The following is a 20,420-nucleotide window of genomic DNA, read 5'->3' on the forward strand; positions in this document are numbered from 1 at the left end:
TTTCCCTTTCAGTTCAAGCCAGATTTACACTCTGGATCATCTGATTGTTCATATACTACATAGCAATAAATATGTACTGCAGTGTAATATATTAGGCAGTTTAAAGGTGTTGTCTGGGGAGGAGATGACGGCTAGACCTTTCTGCTTCAAGAGCTGAAACTCCCCCAAGACCTGGAATCTCAGGAAGTGAGCATTGGGGAGCAGAGAAGGAATCAGCTGTCTTCTGGACAACCCTTTAAAACTAATAGACCAATAGGCACTATATCTGTTTGTAGGGGGAATCCAACCTGTAAAGATGCATGGTCTATCTCCCAGATTTGGCCATGTCCATTGGATGACAACGGGTCAATTACACAAGCGATAATCTTTTTTGTGTGTAAGCAGGCAAATGATCAGATGACTAACGAAGATTTGTTCATGTCATCGTTCGCTCTTTTGAGCTGACATAGTTTGCAAATCTTTCGGTGTATGTATACATTTTTTATTCGTAATTACGATCACTCGTACACTAGAGTATATGAAGATCATAACTAATGATTATCGTACCATGTTCTATGGTGAATGATTTCAGGTTGTTCCTAAAAGTGCTTGTAGCAATTGTTTATCACTAATCTGAGAAAACGAAAAAATCACTTTTTCTAATAGGACCCTCATCTTGAATCCCCAGCTAATTGGATGCCTAAAGGTGCTGCGGCCACAACTGATGTGTTTACTGTCCTTGTATCCTCTGTTAATAGCAGTAATGCAAAGATGTACAGCATTGTCCCATTAAAGTTAATAGGACAAAAGCTGCAGTCCCAAATGAGAGCGAGGAAACATTGAAGAGGCTGCGATATGTCCATGTCCATCAAACAGCTGATCTGCCTGACCTCCTCTGATCCATTATTGATGGTTTATCTGGAGGACAGGCCATCACCTTTCACAGGCTAGATCAGGGGTGGGGAACCTTTTCCATGTCGAGGGCCGGTCGGGCATTAATAAAATCATTCGAGGGCCGCATACTGTGCGCGGCAGTTAGTAGCGTGGGTTTGCAGCACCCAGGGCAAGGCAAAGTATTGTTCCCCTAGTTCCCCTGCTATTGTAGTTAACCCCCAGTGATGCCCTGCTATTGTAGTTAACCCCCCCAGTGATGCCCCTTGTAGTCTAGTTAACCCCCAAGTCATGTCCCTGGTAGCCTAGTTAACCCCCCCAGTGATGCCTCTGGTAGGCCTAGTTAACCCCCATCAGTCATGTCCCTGGTAGCCTAGTTAACCCCCATCAGTCATGTCCCTGGTAGCCTAGTTAACCCCCATCAGGCATGTCCCAGGTGGCCTAGTTTACCCCCATCAGGCATGTCCCTGGTGGCCTAGTTAACCCCCATCAGGCATGTCCCTGGTGGCCTAGTTAACCCCATCAGGCATGTCCCTGGTGGCCTAGTTAACCCCCATCAGGCATGTCCCTGGTGGCCTAGTAAACCCCCCCAGTGATGCCTCTGGTAGGCCTAGTTAACCCCCATCAGTCATGTCCCTGGTAGCCTAGTTAACCCCCATCAGTCATGTCCCTGGTAGCCTAGTTAACCCCCCATCAGGCATGTCCCAGGTGGCCTAGTTTACCCCCATCAGGCATGTCCTGGTGGCCTAGTTAACCCCCATCAGGCATGTCCCTGGTGGCCTAGTTAACCCCCATCAGGCATGTCCATGGTGGCCTAGTTAACCCCCATCAGGCAATGTCCCTGGTGGCCTAGTCATGTCCCTGGTAGCCTAGTTAACCCCCATCAGGCATGTCCCTGGTAGCCTAGTTAACCCCCATCAGGCATGTCCCTGGTGGCCTAGTTAACCCCCATCAGGCATGTCCCTGGTGGCCTAGTTAACCCCCAAATAAAAAATAAAACATCCCACTCACCTTACCTCCGCTCCACGCTGCCCATGTCCTCTTCTGTCCTAGGTCCTCTGTGCCGGTCTTTCTCCTGCAGGCGGCGCACGATGAAATGACGTCATCGCGCGCGGGCCCGCAGGAGACTGAAGACACGCGCCGCTCTGCTGGGGAAGAAGCCGGCGTAGACAGCATCCTCCTGTGTCCGGCAGCTGTCACAGACACCGGAGGATGCTGTGTATGCCGGCTCCTTCCTCCTCCAGAGCGGCGCGCATCACAGGGGAGCTGCGGGCCGCATCGGGGAGGTCCTCAGGGCCGGATGCGGCCGCGGGCCGGAGGTTCCCCACCCCTGGGCTTGATAATCGCTTTTTAAAAGCCTAGGGCTGCTATTGTCTGCAGCATTCGAGGGCCCCATTACATAAAGATTATTGTTTGATATGTCGTTTGAATTAAAGTGATAATGTTTTTGTACAGGCAACAATTAAACGACAAATGAGAAGTCGTTTGTGTGTGGTTGATGACCGCAATAATGTCGTTAACGATAATCATTTAGTGCATTGTGGTGAGTGATTTCTGATCGTTCTCAAAAGTGCTTATCAGAGAACATGAGAAATAGTTTCATCTAATAGGCCCCCAATGTGTTAAAGGCTCCAGATCCCAAACCTCTGTAGCGATGTCACCTGAAATATACAGCAGCCACCATGGCTCCTGCCCTGAGGGGACTACACTTTTGTAGTGTACATGGCATAGGAGATCAGCTGTGTGACTGGTAAATTTGTAATAACAGAAACAGAAATAAGCCCAATGGATCAGACTAGTAATGAGTGAATTTACAGTAGGAATGAAGCGTGTCACTTGTTTCCGATCTGTATTCGCTCATTGGGCTATGGGCTTTGAAGTCTGCTCAGCTCTGTGCCGCTCCCTCCCCGGGTGCTGGGAAAAGATGGATCCAGTTCTGGGAAACTTCTCCCAGTTTCCCAGGACTGGATCCATCTTTTCCCAGCAGCTCAGGAGGAGCGGCAGTAAGCAGAGCAGACTAGAGATAAGCAAACCTCGAGCATGCTCAAGTCGATCTGAATCCGAACTTTTGGTATTTGATTAGCGGTGGCTGCTGAAGTTAGATAAAGCCCTAAGGCTATGTGGAAAACATGGATATAGTCATTGGCTGTATCCATGTTTTACAGACAACCTTAGAGCTTTATCCAAGTTCAGCAGCCCCAAGTTCGGGTTCGGATCGACTCGAACCCGGTTCGCTCATCTCTAGAGCAGACTTTAAAGCCCACAGCCCGATGAACGGAATACTGATAGGAACAAAGCAATTGAGATTGCACATTTGTAGAAACCGTGACTATTCGCACCCAATGCAACGTTTTGGCTTTAGAGAACGGCATATGTAAAAGCTGAAACGTTGCATTTAGAGATGAGTGAACCTGGAGCATGCTCGAGTCCATCCGAACCCAAACGTTTGGCATTTGATTAGCTGGGGCTGCTGAACTTGGATAAAGCTCTAAGGTTGTCTGGAAAACATGGATACAGCCAATGACTATATCCATGATTTCCACATAGTCTTAGGGCTTTATCCAAGTTCAGCAGCCACCGCTAATCAAATGCCGAACGTTCGGGTTCGGGTGGACTCGAGCATGCTCAAGGTTCGCTCATCTCTAGTTGCATTGGGTGTGACTATCTGCTGTGTATAGTGGATGCTTTTAGAGGTAAATGTATGAGCTGTTGTGGAAGAAGCAGATGCCCTCAGTAACTACCACAGTAAGCTGCCCTGTGATGAGTTACTACAGCTGGCCGCTTCTTCATTGCATTTCATGCAGCAGACTGGGCTGATGAGCAGCGTCACCACAGAAGGGACAGTCAGGGAATGGCAGCCTGGATTTGGCGGGTTTCAGCAGACTATCTTGCAGCCGTGTGCTGAGCCCGTGCTGTGATCTGTGCCCCTCCTCCACACACAGCGGAGCTATTGTCCCCCGGGGTCACATGGGAAGACCTATTGTCTGTAGTTCAAGGCGCCGGCTGCTTTCACGTACAGCCCCGCCCATTCAACGCGCTACGTATTTACGTCACAGCTTCGCTTCCGGTATCCTCGGTACCCATGTTGCAGCACGTCTTTTGAAGAACGGAAGTATCTGTTGACGTCACTTCACTGAGCGACACCACCTAACCCGGAAGTGCGACGCGTCCTACGGGCGGTTGTTGTTGAACTCTTTAAGGGGGGGCTGCAATACCCCTCCCCCTAGTCCCCTCTATTCCTCACCGGCTCGTGCCCGTATGACCGGGTTACCGCCTGCTTCTGTCTCGGGGGCAGTAAACAAGGGCATGTGAGTGGAGAAGCGGAGTGTGGCTGCACACGTGGTTCCTCTATCGCCGCGCCAAGTATGTGCCGGGGCCTGGGTGAGGGGGAGGCAGGATTAGCCGTGCTGGGAACCATTAGTTACAGGGGCGGGGGCCGTGGTGCGGGATCCCTCCGGGACAGAGCGCCGTGTCCGCTGTTATTGTCACTGCCGGGATTTCCTTCCTCCCCGGCTCATTGGAAGCGCCGGTGCCGCTGATCCTTGTGGTGTGCTGTGTATAGCAGGGCACTGGTCCCTACGGTGTGCTGTGTATAGCAGGGCACTGGTCCCTACGGTGTGCTGTGTATAGCAGGGCACTGGTCCCTACGGTGTGCAGTGTATAGCAGTGCACTGATCCCTACAGTGTGTAGTGGTGCACTGATCCCTGCGGTGTGCAGTGTATAGCAGGGCACTGATCCCTACGGTGTGTAGTGGTGCACTGATCCCTACGGTGTGCAGTGTATAGCAGTGCACTGATCCCTACGGTGTGCAGTGTATAGCAGTGCACTGATCCCTACGGTGTGCAGTGTATAGCAGTGCACTGATCCCTACGGTGTGCAGTGTATAGCAGTGCACTGATCCCTACGGTGTGCAGTGTATAGCAGTGCACTGATCCCTACGGTGTGCAGTGTATAGCAGTGCACTGATCCCTACGGTGTGCAGTGTATAGCAGTGCACTGATCCCTACGGTGTGCAGTGTATAGCAGTGCACTGATCCCTACGGTGTGCAGTGTATAGCAGTGCACTGATCCCTACGGTGTGCAGTGTATAGCAGTGCACTGATCCCTACGGTGTGCAGTGTATAGCAGTGCACTGATCCCTACGGTGTGCAGTGTATAGCAGTGCACTGATCCCTACGGTGTGCAGTGTATAGCAGTGCACTGATCCCTACGGTGTGCAGTGTATAGCAGTGCACTGATCCCTACGGTGTGCAGTGTATAGCAGTGCACTGATCCCTACGGTGTGCAGTGTATAGCAGTGCACTGATCCCTACGGTGTGCAGTGTATAGCAGTGCACTGATCCCTACGGTGTGCAGTGTATAGCAGTGCACTGATCCCTACGGTGTGCAGTGTATAGCAGTGCACTGATCCCTCGGTGTGCAGTGTATAGCAGTGCACTGATCCCTACGGTGTGCAGTGTATAGCAGTGCACTGATCCCTACGGTGTTGCAGTGTATAGCAGTGCACTGAATCCCTACGGTGTGCAGTGTATAGCAGTGCACTGATCCCTACGGTGTGCAGTGTATAGCAGTGCACTGATCCCTACGGTGTGCAGTGTATAGCAGTGCACTGATCCCTACGGTGTGCAGTGTATAGCAGTGCACTGATCCCTACGGTGTGCAGTGTATAGCAGTGCACTGATCCCTACTGTGTGCAGTGTATAGCAGTGCACTGATCCCTACAGTGTGTAGTGGTGCACTGATCCCTGCGGTGTGCTGTGTATAGCAGTGCACTGATCCCTGCGGTGTGCTGTGTATAGCAGTGCACTGATCCCTGCGGTGTGCTGTGTATAGCAGGGCACTGATCCCTACGGTGTGTAGTGGTGCACTGATCCCTGCGGTGTGCTGTGTGTGGCAGGGCACTGATCCCTGTGGTGTGCTGTGTGTAGCAGGGCACTGGTCCCTACGGTGTGTAGTGGTGCACTGATCCCTGTGGTGTGCTGTGTGTAGCAGGGCACTGGTCCCTACGGTGTGTAGTGGTGCACTGATCCCTGCGGTGTGCTGTGTGTGGCAGGGCACTGATCCCTGTGGTGTGCTGTGTGTAGCAGGGCACTGATCCCTACGGTGTGCTGTGTATAGCAGGGCACTGATCCCTGTGGTGTGCTGTGTGTAGCAGGGCACTGATCCCTACGGTGTGTAGTGGTGCACTGATCCCTGCGGTGTGCTGTGTGTGGCAGGGCACTGATCCCTGCGGTGTGCTGTGTATAGCAGTGCACTGATCCCTGTGGTGTGCTGTGTGTAGCAGGGCACTGATCCCTACGGTGTGTAGTGGTGCACTGATCCCTGCGGTGTGCTGTGTGTGGCAGGGCACTGATCCCTGTGGTGTGCTGTGTGTAGCAGGGCACTGATCCCTACGGTGTGCTGTGTGTGGCCGTGTATCCCTTCAGGAGAGGCCACTGTTTGCGCTGACTTAATGTTTCTTGTCCAGCCATTGTACACACATGTGATGTCTGATCCTCAGCAGCGAGTGGGTTAATAGTTCCTCTGCAGGTAGCAGCAATCCCTGGTGGTTGTTGTGGGCATGCTCTGCCATGTGATATGCTCATGAGGCAGCCAGAAGGGGAAGCCCGGTCCCCAGCCTCATAACACCATGCAAACTGATATACCAGATTATTGTGGGGCAGCTGTCAGGGTGCCTGGGCTTCTGCTGGTGTTTTATCAGAGTGCTGTTTTGAAAAGAGTATGCCGACACATTGGGCCCAAGAACGCGGCTAACATGTCTATCTCCTGGGGTTATTCACAGTCACAGTAACCACTTATCCATCGTGATTCTTAGAGGCCAGAGAGAAACCACCTTGGTACTCTACCATGTCCATATGTTGTGTATTAAGTGGTTTTGTAACCAATTGTGATCCCATTCAACAAAAGTATAAGTTCAAGGGGAACAGCCAATGCTCCATGGCCCCACAAGATCCCTTCACAGGCTTACTGACCCCCCCCCCCCCCCAAAAGTACTTTATCCTGGGTTCTGGTGTAGTCACAGGAAATAATAACCGACCCAGCTGATGGATTGCCTGCTCAGCCAGTTTACTAACAGCAGTGGTGTCCCACCCAAAGTCAGTGACTGGCAGAGCAGGCAATCTATACCCGGGTTACGACATTGCTGGAGCAGGAGATCCAGAAGGCCTGCGGTGGTCTGTGAGCAGAAAGGCAGCGATGCGGGAATGGATAAGTTTTAGGTTCCCCCTGCAATTATTATATGATATAATTTATGTACAGTATGTGTTCAATTCTGTATTTAAAGGGTTTTTCTAATAAACATTCCTTACATGCTGAGACCAACATATAATATACTTTTACTGACAACAAAAATCAGACCCATTGTCAGAAGTCTGAGGTGGCAAATTCGGGGGGGGGGGGGGGGGGAAAGTAAGTCTCCCAGTCTGTACAGAGTAATATTAACTGTTAAAAAACCTTTTTTATACTTGTGTGCCGGAATACCTTTTTGAAGGTATCACAATGTGTACCCATGTGAACAAACCCATTCACAGAATGCAGCAGTCCTTAAAGTGATATTCCTCTCAAACATTTTTTGAAATATTGCTGCCCATGGTGATTTGAATAGTCCATTCCACACTTGTTATCGTTTCGGTCTCCTTCCCCCAGTTCTGAGCTGCTGCTTTTTGCTAAAGACACAAAGATTTGTGTGTAAGCCTTTAATAGCATACACTTGTATTTTCCTAATAATAGATAAAAAAAAAAACTTTTTAAACTTAAGTGTGCATTTTTTTTTTTTTAGTCTTCTGCACTCTACTGCTTCGGCAGCTCTGATGGTGCCCTATGGGCAGGCAGAAATGCTATATTATGTGAAACTCAGTTACTTCTGTATACGTGTCTGCTAGTGTGTAGCGACAAGTCCTTGAACAATCTGGCTAGACGTGTAGATATTTGCACACCACCTGATCCAAGGACATCCAGCTTGTATTCACACATTGTGCAGGCTTCGATATAACTAACTCCTCACTGTACTGTTCTCCCACTATAGGATGGGCCTGGTAACCCTGTTTCCCACCTCTTTGTTCTCCTCTGTTCATGCTGGGTATCTGGCATTGACGAGGACATACAGGAGGCATTGGGAATCCTTGGCGGCAACTGGGCCCATCCAGCTTAGAAGAAACAGCAAGTTATCTCTTCTCAGAAGAGGACAAGTGGGAGGTGGTAAGCACCTGAGCGCATCTAGGAGATGGCCGACAGCATAGTGTGTAGTTGTTAGGTCAAAGCCTTCACTGTATGTGGATACAAGCAGGTTGGTATTTGGATGGTGTGAGTGGTTCCTTCAATTGAAGATTTTGCAATAACAAACTGATTATCAACAGTGTAAGACCTGATGCATGTGTAGTTTTAGTGGGCTGTGTCACAAGGAGTATATAGAGAAGACCGGTGCATTTGATTCCACCTCTCTAGAAGGTGGACAAAGCTATCAGGACCTAGCTGTGGGGGCACAATCACTGCCATGCATGTAGGTGAATCTCTGGGCTTAAACAAAATCCAGCAGCTGTTAGGTTTGCCAGTTATTAAATCTGCCACTTTACCCTTGCCCAGGAAGCTTTGTACTACTGATCTATCTCTCCTGTGTGCTGTCACAAGCAGCTTGCAGTCTCTGCTCCTTCTCACACTGTTTTTTTTGTTTGTTTTTTACCCTAGTTTCTTCTATGTTTAACTTTTTTTGGGATGTTTAATTTTAACATACAGGAAGGTGTGGTCAATCAAATTTTAAGCCAGAAAAATGGATTTGTTTAAATCTATTTTATATAATGTAAGTCAATGGCAAACGGATTCTGCAATATGACATTTGACAACGTGTTTTCCATTCTTGCATCTGTCTTTTTCACTTTTAATATTATGCGATAAACTAACAGCAGCATGAACCTAGTCTAAAGGCCCTATTCCACCAACAGATCTGACGACAGATTATCTGCCAAAGGTTTGAAGCCAAACCCAGGAACAGACTATAAACAGAGATCAGGTCATAAAGGAAAGACTGGATTTCTCCTCTTTTCAAATCCACTCCTGGGTTTGGCTTCAAATCTTTGGCTGATAATCTGTCGGCAGATCTGTTGGTGGAATAGGACCTTAAGGGTATGACCCACTATGAAATCCCGACGGATCACCTAGCTCGCCCCCGCTCGTAGCCGCGCACATCTCCGCTGGTCCCATAGGCTTCATTCTATGGTTTGGCAGATTCTGCCATCTGCCAGAAGAATAAACCCAGTCATTCTTCGGACAGACGTTGGAATCTGCCAAACCATAGAATGAATCCTATGGGACCAGCGGAGATGCGAGCGGGGGTGAGCTGCGGAATCCGCGGTGGGTGATCCGCCGGGAATCCGGAGTGTGGACATACCCTTACACCTCACAGACTTCGCTTGATGTGGCCTTTCTATACAAGCTGAGTATTAAAAGCTGATTCTGTGACATGTTGGGCCCAGCAAGCAGAGAATGCAGGCTTCTGGGAAGGACACTCCGGAGGCCAGTATATAACTCTGCCTCTATTAGTTGCTACTTGCTCTCCCTAGTTCACATGGAGAGATTTTGTTGCTGAAGCAAACGTTTCCTGATTAGGACTTGTACAGAGGACTCGTGGCAGTAACTCTTTTAAATAACTTTTGGCATGGGGCTTATTTTGCTGGAATTTCATCCAAAAGGAATTGTGCATGGTGAGGTTATGACAATCGGATATTGTGCTTGCATATAGGACATATATGTTCAGTAAACATTTGATGAATCTTTGTGCTTCTAAACTAAAAGTTATTCTTCCTCTTATGTTTTCACAGGCCTGCTGGTTTTACACTCACTTGCTTTGGACCATTGTAGGAGGTAATGACCATGTTTTTTGCTATATACATTTTAAGGGTGCCTTCACACCTACCGGATCCACAGCGGATCTCACTGCTGCGGATTCGAAGCGAGAACCGCTGCGGATCCAGTACCATTCACACCTATGATAGCACATATTCGCAGCGGGATTAACATCCCGCTGTGAATATTTGCTTTAACCCCTAGCTGTCCACAGCCCCGCCGCATTAGCCCATCCTCTGCCGCATTACCCATCTCCGGCCGCATCCTCCCATCCTCCGCTGCATCCAGCAGCCCGCATTCCCTATCCCCGGCCGCATCCTGCAGCCCGCTGCCGAGCAGGGCTCATTAGCGGGACCGGAGTCGGGAGCCTCACTGAAGCCGCGCCGCCGAGCAGGTACTTTATGCTCTCGGCGGCGGGCTGCAGGATGCGGCCGGAGATGGGGGATGCGGCCGAGGATGGGCTAATGCGGCGGCGGGTCTGCGGACAGCTAGGGGTTAAAGCACATATTCACAGCGGGATGTTCATCCCGCTGCGAATATGTGCTATAATGGGGGAGAATGGTACCGGATCCGCAGCGGTTCTCGCTTCGAATCTACAGAAGTGAGATCCTCTGTGGATCCGGTAGGTGTGAAGGCACCCTTAAGGGGTTATCCAGCGCTACAAAAACATGGCCACTTTTCCCCTACTGTTGTCTCCAGTTCAGGTGTGGTTTGCAATTTAGCTCCATTTACTTCAATGGAAATGAGTTTTAAAACCCCACCCAAACTGCAGACAACAGTACGGGGAAAGTGGCCATGTTTTTGTAGCGCTGGATAACCCCTTTAATGCACAATAACAATGTATTGTATTTTTTAGCTTGATCTGTGCATCATGTGGGAATGTTATATTCTCATGGAGTACTAGATGTGTTGGTTTTACTTTAAAAAAAGAAATTCAAGGTTTTCTTTTTACTGGAAATGTCTTTATTAGTTAATGGCTAGAGCAGACCTATCAAACTGTTCGGGTTCGGCAACGGTTTCTGAACCTGAATGCTTGGTGTTTAATTCCTTGCGGCTGTAGAAGTTGGATGCAGCCCTAGGGCATCCTGGAAAACATCACTTGTCCACCAAACGAGAGAGGGCCAGAATATAATAGAAGCCACTGGCACATATTAATTATTAATAGAAAATATCACAGTAATCATAGTAATACAGTGAAAATGAATGTATAAAGTACAAAAAGTGACAAACATACAAAAAAAATAAAACACACAACTTTTTATTATAGTAATAATTGCAGTTTAATCCCAAATTGCCCGTAACCACCGCACGTTGCCCGTGACCCCGTCCAGATTGTCCGTAATCACCCCAGATTACCTATAAGCACTTCAGTCTATCTGTAACAATTCTAGATTGTCTGTAAACCCCTCCAGGTTTCCCGTAACCAACGCGGGTTGCGCATAACCACTGCACGTCGCCTCTGACCACCGCACGTCGCCTCTGACCACCCCAAATTGCCCGTGACCCATGCCAGATTGCCCGTAACCACCCCGCATTACCTGTAATCTCATTTTTTTATTTTATTTTAGTAAATGCGCTATTCTAATAACTATTACTAGCTGCGGTTTTTGCTCCAGCAAATTGGCGCTCCTTCCCTTCTGAGCCCGGCTGTGTGCCCATACATTGGTTTATAACCACATATGGGGTACCGTTGTACTCAGGAGAACCTGCGTTACAGATTTTGGGGTACATTTTTTCTTCTGTTCCTTGTGAAATTTAGAAATTTCAAACTAAACCAACATATTATTGGAAAAATTTAAGTTTTCCATTTTTACTGACCAATTTTGAATACTTTTCTCTAATACCTGTGGGGCCAAAATGCTCATCCTACCCCAAGATGAATTCTTTGAGGGGTGCACTTTCCAAAATGGGGTGACTTTTTTTGGGGGGGAGGGTTCTATTCTGTAGACATTACAGGGGCGCTCAGAAACTTCTTCAGAAAAATCTGCCCTAAAATTGCTAATTGGCGCTCCTTCCCTTCTGAGCCCGGCTGTGTGCCCATACAGTGGTTTATGCCCACATATGGGGTACCATTGTACTCAGAACCTGTGTTACAGATTTTGGGGTGAATTTTCTCTCTTGTTCCTCATGAAATTGAGAAATTTCAAACTAAAGGAACATATTATTGGAAAAATTCGAGTTTTTCATTTTTACTGTCTACTTTTGAATACTTTCCTCTTATGCCTGTGGGGTCAAAATGCTCACCACACCCCAAAATGAATTCTTTGAGGGGTGCACTTTCCAAAATGGGGTGACATATGGCGAGATTTTACTCCGCTGGTGCTACAGGGGCACTGCAAACACACCTGGAGCTCAAAAAACTTCTTCAGTAAAATCTGCATTGGAAAAGCTAATTGGCGCTCCTTTCTTTCTGAGCCCCGCTGTGTGCCCATGCAGTGGTTTATGCCCACATATGAGGTACCTTTTTACTTTAGGAGAACCTGCGTTACAAATTTTGGGGTACTTTTTTTCTCTTGTTCCTCGTGAAATTGAGAAATTTCAAACTAAAGGAACATATTATTGGAAAAATTCGAGTTTATAATTTTTTACTGTCTAATATTGAATACTTCCTCTAACACCTGTGGGGTCAAAATGCTCATCCTACCCCAAGATGAACTCTTTGAGTGGTGTATTTTCCAAAATGGGGTGACTTTTGTTTTTTTTTTCTCTCTGCTGACACTACAGGGGCACTGCAAATGCACCTGGCGCTCGGAAACTTCTTCAGCAAAGTCTGCATTGGAAAAGCTAATTGGCGCTCCCTTCCTTCTGAGCCCCGCTGTGTGCCCATACAGTGGTTTACGCCCACATATGGGGTACCGTTGTACTCAGGAGAACCTGTGTTACAAATTTTGGGGTGCTTTTTCTCTCATGTTCCTTTTGAAAATGAGAAACTTTAATCGAAATGTATATATTATTGGAAAATTTTAATTTTTCATTTTTTTACAGCCTAATGGTGAATACTTTCCTCCAGCCCCTGTAGGGTTAAAATGCTCATTATACCCCTAGATTAATTCTTTAAGGTGTGTAGTTTCCGAAATGGGGTCATTTATGCGAGTTTCCAGTATACAAACCTCCTAAATCAAGGACAGTACCTCACGATAAGACTTGAGGGGGGTGGCTGGGAAACAACTGTTAATACAATAAAAGCTCTTGTAGGGAAGGAAGCTCTTTTGCCTAATAAAACCTATTACAAAGGGTTTTTATATATGTATAATTTGTTTTTACTATTGATTTCTGAAAAGTTGTTTGTCTGTTTTTTCATAGTAATAATGTGCTCTATTTAAGCCTATGGGAAATCAGCCATCACTGCACACATGGTAGAGGAAAATGGCCATAGTTGTTAACAATTTTCTTTTTTTTTTTTTTTTAAAGAATGATTTACCCCAAAAGAAAAGTCCCTGAATGAAAAGTGACAAACTCAAAAATAAGGCTGTAATTTAAAACTGACGCTGGAAATTTTTTTAAAAAATGATTTTTTTCTTTACGTTTATTAACTTATTTTATTTTGGCAAGCCATAGTTAAAGGGCTTTCTCACCAAAGTAGCGTGGTTTAATAATTTGAACCTAATGTAGGTACAGTGGTGCCTCAAGATACAATGTTACTTTCTAGACCATCGTAACTTGAGACCAAACTCAATGCTATACAATGCTACAGACAGTCCAGACCTGCGGAACATGTTAAAAAAAAAAAAAACATGCTGATTGAAACTGGTCATTTTACTGGTAAAATCCCAGAATTAGTAAAGTTCATGCACTGGTTGACTGTCTAGTATTAACTCTCTACAGTACAGTATACTACATGTCCTGTAATGCTGTGTGTGTGTGTGTGTGTCTGGTATCTCCTCTCTACATAACAGCGTGATACTACATGTCCTGTACTGCTCTTTACCTGTGCCAGGTTGTACCTTTTGGCACCAGGCAAGGTAGGGGGCTATATTTTACATCTCTGGGGCCCTGCGTGACCTGTACAGGACCTGAAAATGCTCCAGTCCACTACAAAGAAAGAAATTTAGAGTCTCTTGTAGCTCTTTCTGACTGTTGTATGTAAGGACGTGCTGTATCCATATTAGTTAAATGCTTATTTTCATTAAAATTTTCACTTTTCTCATTTTGGTCTCAAAATGCAATGATTTTAACATACAATGGTCGTCCTGGAACCAATTAATATTGTATGTTGAGGGACCACTGTATTACTTTCCCACATTAATTTCCTCTGTGTTCTAAAGTACTGTTCTGTTGTTCAGTGGTTGGTACCGGCCAATCACATTAAATGACAAATAATTTAACAGCCCATACTTAAAGGCATAGTTCTACAAAAAATTATTTTAACCTCTTAAGGACATAGGACGTATGCGTACGTCATATGTCCTCACTTGCACTTCAAAGCGGGGCCGCGCGGCGGCCCCGCTTTGAAGTGCCGCGATCCTGGGTGCCGCGAGTAGCCCGGGACCGATGCTATTAGCGGGCACGGTCTGATCGCCGTGCCCGCTAATTAGCTAATCGGAGGCAGCTGTCAAAGTTGACAGCTGCCTCCGATTACCGGAGGCAACGTTTCCCTGGGGTCTAGTGGGGGAGATCGCTCCTCCGGGACCTTGTCCCGGAGGAGCGATCTCCGTTACTGATGCCGGCCGGGGAGGCGTCCAAGATGGCGCCGTCCTCGGCTCGGCACTCGTTTACTTCCGGCTGCAGCAGCCGAAAGCAAACGAGTGCCGATCTCATGGATCTCTGCAGCATATCTATGCTGCAGAGATCTCAATGAGAGATCCAAGTGTATATACTAGAAGTCCCCTAGGGGGGCTTCTAGTATATGTGTAAAAAAAAAAAAAAAAAAAGTGTTAATAGTAAAAAGCCCCCTCCCCTAATAAAAGTCTGAATCACCCCCCTTTTCCCAGGTTTTAAATAAAAGTAAATAAATAAATAAACATGTTTGCTATCGCCGCGTGCGTAATCGCCCGAACTATTAATTAATCACATTCCTGATCTCGTACGGTAAACTGCGTCAGCGCAAAAAAATCCCAAAGTGCAAAATTGCGCATTTTTGGTCGCATCAAATCCAGAAAAAATGTAATATAAAGCGATCAAAAAGTCGTATATGCGCAATCAAGGTACCGATAGAAAGATCACATCATGGCGCAAAAAATGACACCTCGCACAGCCCCATAGACCAAAGGATAAAAGCGCTATAAGCCTGGGAATGGAGCGATTTTAAGGAACGTATATTGGTTAACAACGGTTTGAATTTTTTTACAGGCCATCAGATACAATATAAGTTATACATGTTATATATCGTTTTAATCGTAACGACTTGAGGAACATGCATAACAAGTCAGTTTTACCCCAGGGCGAATGGCGTAAAAACACATTTCCCCCAAATAAAAGAAATGCGTTTTTTTTTTCAATTTCACCACACTTTGAATTTTTTTCTGGTTTCGCAGTGTACTTTATGCAAAAATTCAGCCTGTAATTGCAAAGTACAATTAGTGACGCAAAAAATAAGGGGTCATGTGGGTTTCTAGGTGGAAAAATGCAAGTGCTATGACCTTTTAAACACAAGGAGGAAAAACCGAAAACGTAAAAACGAAAAATGGGCCATGTCCTTAAAGGGTTAAATCAACTGGTGCCAGAGATTGTAATTTACTTCTATTAAGTACTGTAACACTTAAGATTTTTATCAGCTGCTGTATGTCCTGCAGGAAGTGGTGTATTCTTTCCAGTCTGACATAATGCTTGCCACCTCTGTCTGTGACAAGACCTGCCCATACAAAACCTCTCCTGCTCTCCAGACTTGAAAAAGTTATTTACAAGTCTCTGGCACTTTCTAGCGCCAGTTGATTTGAAAGAATTTTTTTTTTTTTTTTTTTTGCTGAACTTCCCCCTTAAGCGATAACCGTTTAACCTCTTAGGGACATATGACGTACCCGTACGTCATATGTCCCCAAGAGGTGTCCAGAGCGGGACCGCGTCTATTATCGGGGACCTGTCCGATCGCCGGGACCGCTAATCAGGTAATCGGAGGCAGCTGTCAAAGTTGACAGCTGCATCCGATTACCGTATGCAGCCGTTCCCTGGTGTCTAGTGGCGGAGATCGCTCCTCCGGGATGTTGTCCCTGAGGAGTGATCTCAGTGTCTGGTGCAGGCCGGGGTCCGCTCCAAGATGGCATTGACTCCGGCTCTGCACTTGTTTGCTTTCGGCTGCAGCAGCCGAAAGCAAACGAGTGCTAATCTCATTGATCTTTGCTGTTTAACTATACAGCTAAGATCTCAATGAGAGATCAAAGTGTATATACTAGAAGTCCCCCAGGGGGGCTTCTAGTATATGTGTAAAAAAAAAAAAAAAAAAGTGTTATTAGTAAAAAGCCCCCTCCCCTAATAAAAGTTTGAATCACCCCCCTTTTCCCAGGTTTTAAATAAAAGTAAATAAATAAACATGTTTGCTATCGCCGCGTGCGTAATCGCCCGAACTATTAATTAATCACATTACTGATCTCGCACGGTAAACGGCATAAGCTCAAAAAAATCCCAAAGTGCAAAATTGTGCATTTTTGGTTGCATCAAATCCAGAAAAAATTTAATAAAAAGCGATCAAAAAGTTGTATATGCGCAATCAAGGTACCGATAGAAAGTAAACATCATGGCGCAAAAAATGACACCTGACACAGCCCCATAGACCAAAGGATAAAAGCGCTATAAGCCTGGGAATGGAGCGATTTTAAGCAACGTATGTTTGTAAACAATGGTTTTAATTTTTTACAGGCCATCAGATACAAGAAAAGTTATACATGTTACATATCGTTTTAATCGTAACGACTTGTGGAACATATATAACAAGTCAGTTTTACCCCAGGGCGAACGGTGTAAAAACACATATCCACTAAAACACAAAATGTGTTTTTTTTTTTTCAATTTCACCACACATTGAATTTTTTTCCTGCTTTTGCAGTGTACTTTATGCAAAAATTCAGCCTGTCATTGCAAAGTACAATTAGTGGCGCAAAAAATAAGGGGTCATGTGGGTTTCTAGGTGAAAAAATGCAAGTGCTATGGCCTTTTATGCACAAGGAGGAAAAAACAAAATCGCAAAAATCAAAATTGCCCCGGTCCTTAAAGGGTTAAGGGGTTAAATGAAAAATCTCTACGAAAAGCTATTAATATGATCTCGTTTAATTGCAATATATAACTATCCCTGCAAATTACAAGGTCAGCTCAAAAGAGGCAGTCAAGTGACATAAAAATTAATTTTTGTTCATTGTTTTATTATTGCTACATTTGCAGCAGATTATCGCTGCTGACGTACTGCATCCACAGCAGATTTAACGCTGCAAGTTCTGCAGCAAAATCTGCTGTGGTATGCGACAGTTATTCCCAATGACCGCTGCATTCTCGCAGCGAATTAAACATGATTAAAAATTTAGCCCCACTGCTTTATTACCTAATTGTTTGCTGGACGTTTGAAGAAGCTCATACATTACCTGATCGCGCTCTGGCTTGCTTCTCCAGGTCACTGACTGGACACCAATCGGAGCGCTGTCCCATCGCAATACACTGATTGGCTGAATTGACATCATTGTTGCATGCACATCACCTGTTTACACAGAGCTGTGGGCTGGCAACAATAGATTGAATGGACCACACAAATATAATCCAGTCAGCCAACGAAGAAGCATTTCCTGTATGTAATTAGTCTTTCCATGTGGGGATATAAAGAAAATCTCGGCAACTCTGCTTTTTCCGGCGGCCCCATAGGGAATGAATAGAGCCACGGGTCATTTACTGACCCTTTTGCTTCATTCAAAATAAAGGAGCTGGGGGCAATCTGGAGATCAGACCCCCCTCAATGTATTGTCCCAGTTGGGGATAAGTAAGTTTAAATTGTAAAACCCCTTTAATATCTGTGTATTACAGTGTACAGTTATATTACCATGGCAAGAGAGTTATAGGAATCCTTGTATGGCAATCATGCACTTACAGACCTCAATTGCTATGACAAATGAAAGGTACCATGCAATTGCATTGTAGGGAGTAAGAGGGAAAGATTAGCATGACAGCTGGCCCCTAGCTGTCTAGAAGCCACAGTGGCTTTTGACTGCAGCACCTAGGGATTAAAGCTGCCAATATACAGCTTGCACCTGCCACTTAAAGGGTGGGGACAGTTTTTAGTAGCAGAGTGCTACTCTTGTGCATGGTTTGGATGAAAGTTGTACCCTGTTTAAAGTGACTCTGGACCAACAATCTGTCCCTCCCAAACCACTTCTACCTTCGGATAGCTGCTTTTAATCCAAGATCTGTCCTGAGGTCCGCTCGGCAGGTGATGCAGTTATTGTCCTAAAAAACAACTTTAAGGGTCTGTCCACACATACAGACTCAGTGTAAATCTTGCTGCGAGTCTGGCAGGTCCTAGCAGTTCCCTATCACTACATACAAGTATGTAATTTTGCTGCCCCCTTAACCCCTTCGGCTCCCGCTCTGCTGTGTGTATACATTACCTCTCCTTGCTGCACGGGGTCCCGGCGTACTGCTCTCCCGCCCAGCCAGTCCGTGGCTGCGGCTGGGCAACACACTGATTGGCTGGGCGGGAGAGCAGTACGCCGGGACCCCGTGCAGCAAGGAGTGGTAATGTATACACGCAGCAGAGCGGGGGCCGAAGGGGTTAAGGGGGCAGCAGAATTACATACTCGCAGCAGTCTTTCAGGCAGCTGCGTTTATGTAGTGACAGGGAACTGCCAGGACCTGCCAGACTCGCAGCAAGATTTACGCTGCGAGTCTGTACTTGTGGACAGACCCTTAAACTTGCAGCCCTGAGTCAAACTGGCATAGAGTACCCATGCCTTTGCGTTGCGACACCCCTCCGTCCCTCCTCCCCACCCTCTTCATAATTAGGAATGCCCCTAGAACATTTTCTCCTGTCTGAGCATTGCACAGGTGCCTTAACGATCCAGCCAATGTGCTGTGCTGACACAGGTGATGAATAGAAGACAATCTGCCTGGAGCATTCCTAATGATGAAGAGGGTGGGGAGGAGGGATAGAGAGGGTGTGCAAGACTATTGAACAGACAATCTAGGCCACGGCAGTTTGACACAGGGCTGCCAGTTGTTGTTGTTTTTTAAGGACAATAACTGCATCACCTGCCGAACGGCCCCCAGGTCAGATCTTGGATTAAAAGCATCTATCCAAAGGTACAAGCGGTTTGGGGTGATCAGATTGTGGGTACGGAGTTGCTTTAAAAAAAATAAATGATGGCACTAGGCATCAATAGTTAGGTCGAGGTGACGAATCGTAAATACCCCAAAAGCTTCCTTAACCCATCTGGTCTAGTACACTCTTAAAGGTGTTGTCATTGTGCCTCTGCCTATGTATTCAGGCAGTCCTCCTCTCATGTCCCTCCTCCCCGCCCATAGACTTGCTTGTAAATTGATCAGTGAACTAGCGACAGAACAGGACTGAGCTGGTTTGTAGAAGGGAGATGGGGAAAGGGAAAATGCTTTTTAACAGGAGACAAAAGTGTTTTTGTCTGATATATTGCACAAAAGGTGGCTATACACTTTCAATCTCTCTCTTGTCTAGTTCCCATCAACCCATACAATGTAATATTTGGTGCAGTGAAGCATTTCTGTGTTCTCTATGAAGAGGGGAGGGTCTAGCTGCAGCCAGAGAACTCTGGCTGCGGCTTCTCTCTCCCAGAGCAAAAGGGTTGAGTGGGTGGGTGGCGGCAGACTAAAGTATAAAGTGTGTGGGGACCTAAAGTTTGTTGTATTTGCTTGTACTATGATCTGTGTGAAGTTTGTTGAAATTACAGTCCCAGTTTAAGGTATTCAAACACAGGGAGATCTGACAAATGTTATCTGCGCTATGAATAAAATCCTTGCAGTAGTGGTCGTAAATACGCAGCAGATTTGTTGCATATTTTCCCAGTTGGCTTCAGTGAAAAAATGAATCATTGGACCTATGCTGTAGACACACAGGATTACAGCATCCACAGAAAGTTAAAATAGAAGTATCTTTTAATCCTTCATTACAATAAAGAAGCAATGTTTCAACCAGGAACAGCTTTTGCCAAGTCCTGAGCTTGATAAGGGCTTTTCTCAGTTGAAACGTTGATTGCTTGAGGAAGCTGTCGTCCTTTATGTCAACATCATGTCTATTGGGCTGATTGGGTCCGTGGCTTGGATCAAGATTGTGTCCCCTATGGAAGCTCGGTTTGTTACTGTGGTCAGAACTTTGCTGACTTTCTTTTTGTTAACATTGGATCATTTGATGTCACGCCGAATTCAGCACAACCTTAGTGGGGTCCATCAGCACTGGTAATTTGGCAGAGCAGGATAATATCCAGTCATACTGAAAACCAAAACACTGACTAGTGTGTATTTAACCTTAGACAAATAGGAAGGAAATCTTGAAGCCACTTTAGACAGCATGGTTGACAGTTATGTTAGGTATTTATGTCCTACGTTATTATTTTGCCATGCCTGTCCATATAAGATATGAAATATTGCTGTTTACACGTGCTTACGTCTAGTGGTGAATTAGGCTGCACATGAAAAGCACTTTGTTTTACAGCCTATAGTACAATTGTCAGCTCACTAGCACCATGTAAGTCAACAGGAAGAGTGCATAGCAGACATAGCCTGGTGAGGGCGAGTAACATGCCTGCCCATCTCCTGTTCAGGTTTGTTG

At 46.1% G+C, this 20,420-nt stretch overlaps 1 long non-coding RNA gene across 1 annotated transcript in view; it reads left to right on the forward strand.

Annotated features, from left to right (window-relative positions):
• Positions 1–3,971: 3,971 nt before the first annotated feature.
• The window catches only part of LOC138774965 (uncharacterized), a 37,993-nt gene continuing 21,544 nt past the window's right edge, over positions 3,972–20,420 (forward strand). Inside the window, exons 1-2 of the long non-coding RNA XR_011360446.1 lie at positions 3,972–4,233; positions 9,685–9,727. This is a non-coding gene — a long non-coding RNA (uncharacterized lncRNA). The remainder of the gene's footprint in view (positions 4,234–9,684; positions 9,728–20,420) is intronic.

The sequence above is a fragment of the Dendropsophus ebraccatus genome, unplaced genomic scaffold, assembly GCF_027789765.1.
Source record: "Dendropsophus ebraccatus isolate aDenEbr1 unplaced genomic scaffold, aDenEbr1.pat pat_scaffold_1166_ctg1, whole genome shotgun sequence".
Lineage (NCBI taxonomy): Eukaryota > Metazoa > Chordata > Amphibia > Anura > Hylidae > Dendropsophus > Dendropsophus ebraccatus.